Below are 4,427 nucleotides of genomic sequence, written 5' to 3' on the forward strand. Positions count from 1 at the left end.
GAAAAGGAGCTATCCAGGTGGCAATGTTTTATATACTTATAGATAAGATTATAATAAATTAGAATGCTTTATAGGATCTAATTTATATTAAACGTAGATTGAACGCTTTTTACTCTACAATAACATTGACAGTACTTAGGAGGATAACAATCACATTATCTTATGTTTTCCTGCGGTTAAATTTATGTTCTTAGCATATTTTATTCTATATATCAATATCGCGATTTAAATTTGTACATTTTATTAATAAGTAGTTATTTCTATGTGATTAGCTTGGAAAATTTTACAATATTGAAAGTAGTTTGAGTATACTCCACATTTTATGCAAAAACTTCTTTTAAATCTTTATAAATAAAATTTTCTTTGTTATTTGGTGCTTAAATTTGTCGATTAGCATTTATGTGCTAAAAAACGATAGATGGTTTTAAAAATAAATATTAATAAATACATATTGCTAAGAATACCTTTTTTTCATAACATACAAAAAATTAATAGTCAAAATTATGATTTACTGGTGTTTTTCAGCTGGAAAAACATATTTCGTATATTTAAATTTATTTTATATTTAGAATTTTTTTTGCACATTCTTGCATAAACTAAATCGAACATTAAGGCTATGCAGAAAATATCACTGGATATCAAGACTTTTTTGCAGAAGTTTATTTATGATAATTATATAACCAAGATTTTTTTTAACAATAATTTACTTTTTTTATAAAAAAGTTTCAATTTATTCCAAGCTTGCTTTTTAAGTATAAATAAACCGAATTTTATTTATTTTTGAATATCGAAATTTATCGATAAATTTGTTATATTTTTTGGAAAGAATGTTTTTATTAAAATATATTTTTTTAAGAATCAACATGTTGTGTAGTAAGCAATTCTTATAAATCTAAAGATAAATATTTTATAGTAATGGATTACGATAAATCAAACCAACAGACAGTTTCATATTTTAAACCTCAAGATACTCTGGTAATTCTATTCATTATTAGATGTCTAATTTTTTCCTTCAACGCTATAATATATTTATCATAGAATATTCGTTGCAATTTTATCTTATTTCAAACTAGCTTCCCGGTAGTACATATCGGTAAAAAAGATCTATATAAATACTTCTTAAAAAAATAACATTTTATGGAGTTATTTCATAGTCCATATATTGTGTTATCTATCAAAAAAAATTCAAATTGTAGTAATAACGACTACAATCTTTTTTTCGGCTATTATTGGACTGATATCATAGCCAGTTTCAAAGGTATTTGTTATTGTAATTATAAATTGGATTTCTATGATGAAAAATCTATTATTGTCGTATTTCTTGACAAAATTCTAAAAAACCTTAGTCTAAAGTTGCTTTTTTAAGATAAAAAGAAAATATATAGCCCTATAAATCATTGATAAAGAATATAATTTCTAGTATATTATAAGATAATTTTATAGGTTCACACCATTTTTTTTTTTATACTTGGATTTTCGACAATCATTCTAAGATTGGTGTTAGTATAAAATAGCCAAATACAAGATTCGATGGTAAGTAACAAAGTAAAGCGATATTTTTATGAATTTACAGAAAGAATAAATATTAATTTTACAAATAAATAATTTAAGTTTTATTAATTTATATATAATGTTGGTTTCACAATTTATTACCCACAATATTATATGATACTGTGATATTGAAAAACGATCATGTAAAAAGATTATGTAGGATATTTGAACTGATTATTACAGCTATTTTTTGTGTGTCTCTTGAAATATTCTGAAAAAAAGTATATGGATTTTCATTAGAAAATTATTTTATTGTAAAAATATATTAATCTCAAATAATTCTAGAAAGAAGAGCAAACGTTGTAAAAAAGAATTCTGTTTTTTCTAGGAACTAGATTAAAAAAAGAATTTAAGAGTTTAAAATAGATAAATGTGCTAAATGTTGCATGATCAATCAATCACAAATGATCAATTACAAATACTGACACAAAAGAATAAAATATAAGAAGAATGTACATCACATTGCATCATAGGAATGTAAAGCTTAAATTCCAAAAACTCATATAAAAGTTCTATTGACTTTGTATGCTTAAAAGTATCCGGCACAATGACATTTCTAAAATTTACTAATAAAGTAACTTTCTTATTTTATAACAGCACAATATTAATATATTCTAATGGTCATTTTAGTTTGAACTATCTATTTGAAAAAAGATTTTAAGCTTAATTTGTATCGAGTTAATATTTACTTGATGTTTAAACCCCAACTAGAATACCGTTTAATGTGTATAAGCAACCTTTTATTAAAGTTGACATTTTTTTGTATCAAAAAGTAACGGTGAAAAAGCTCTTGTAATAGCGATTTTTTATGAAACATTTATGAATTACTTTGTATAAAGAAGGACAAAAAATGTAAAAATATTCTAAATGTTTTTCAAAAAAGTAATTTTCGATTTATACTTGACGAAGCGAAAAAAAATTGCATTGCAGAAATGCCTTTATAGATACGTTTACACCTTTAGGTGGCGAGTATTTACATATATATATATACAGTTAAAGGCGGTAAGTCTTTTCAATAAAGAATATTCTTTATTCGAAACAAGAAGCGAAAAAAATCCAATCTAATAGCATGAAATAAGGCAAAAAGTTATACTATAAATAAAATGCTTTTTTAGTTCAAAAAAAAATTATATTACATTTGATCTAGGTGTCATCCATGTATTAAGGATTTATTTTGCAAACTAATTATATTTTAAACTTTTATGCTATAAAAAGTTGATTTGAAGGAAACGAAACAGGTCAAAGTAATAGAAATTTTTTTATCGTGCTGCATATATTTCTTGTAACTATTTTTAGAATCTTAGTTTGATATATACAATGAAACAAAAGACATGGGATGGTTTCATATTTATATAAACCATATAACTTAGCATAAAAACGAAGTTTGCTATTTTATATCTAGTTTATAATAAAAATATAAGGTGTCATAAGCAAATTGAAATATAGTGTACATTTTTTTTTAGAAAGCATATAAAAATTTTAATTTTTGTTATACTATTAAAAATATATAGACTGATTTTAGATTACAAAATTTTCTGGCGTAGGAATTCCACAATAACAACTAAATTCTTCCTAAAAAATGTGCAAATATTTCTTCTACGGCAAAAAGCTTTAATGCTTTTTCCAAAAAAGAAACCAATATTTATACTATTTAATATCAAATGAATAAGGTATAAGGTATAACGAATAAATATAAATAAAGCTAAAAAGTGCATAAATTATAATTCGTTACAATTTGTATAATGGCTTTAGTAGGGCGCAAAAGAAATAAAATTTTCCCAGAAGCTTAATATTTGAGATCTTTTGTTCTACTATAAGTCAAATATACTTCGTTTAAATACAACTGAATACAATAAATCGAAATTTAAAACCAAATCAAATATACATACAATTACAAATAGTCACTAAAATAAAGATGATCTGATCATACATTCACATACTTGATATAAATAATTTAAAGTATATATGATAATCGCAATAATGTTTAATTTTACGCAGTTTAAAATGGATGAGAATTGATTGAATGACTTTATATCCATAAAATGGTAGAACTGGCTTTCGTGACAATTAATTGATAAGGTGGAATTAGACTTATTTTAACTAGAATCTATTTATTGTTAAAAAAAAGGTGTGGATCTGAATATAACATTATTTATATTAAAATTTTAAACTTGGTACAATTGCAATTATTCAAATTACGCAAAATTCATTTTTTCACTCTAAGACGGTTTATTTCGATGATGTGTTCTTTAATTTATCAATATCCAATAAATTATATTTTCTTGCATGATAAATTTAAAATTATAGAGATAACACCAATTTTTAGTTAAAGGATTCAAAGAGAAAATTATTTAGGGGTAAAGTTAAATTATAAGTTTGGAGAGGAAAGTATGTGAAGAAAAACAAAAATATAAGATTATGGAAAAAAATTAATAATTAAGAAATTACCGAACTAATAAGAAATATGTATTTTGCTGTTTTTTTATTTGAAATACGATTTCTTAATAAAATCTTTTTATGATTTAAAAAGAAAATTTTGTAGTACGAATTTAGCACGCAAACAAAAAAATCCGATCAAATACAAATTGGATAATATTGATGTTGGGAGTCTTAATATTGTACTATTTTTTAGTCTTGTAGATAGGAACTTTTATTTGGGTATGTGAACCGGACATACTACTAATCGATTTCTTACATTATTCAAAAATAAAAAAATTTATTTATGCCATAATATGAATTTTGATGTATTTATGACTATAAATCGTTATAAATTGTAAAATTTTATACATTAAAACTTTGTTTCTTGCAACTTATCGCATCTTATTTCATTGATTTTTTTTGATTTTTAATTCTATCCGTGCTCCTATTCAATACTA

The sequence above is a fragment of the Rhyacophila brunnea genome, unplaced genomic scaffold, assembly GCF_057557595.1.
Source record: "Rhyacophila brunnea isolate RB1 unplaced genomic scaffold, BYU_Rbru_1.0 scaffold_81, whole genome shotgun sequence".
Classification (NCBI taxonomy): domain Eukaryota; kingdom Metazoa; phylum Arthropoda; class Insecta; order Trichoptera; family Rhyacophilidae; genus Rhyacophila; species Rhyacophila brunnea.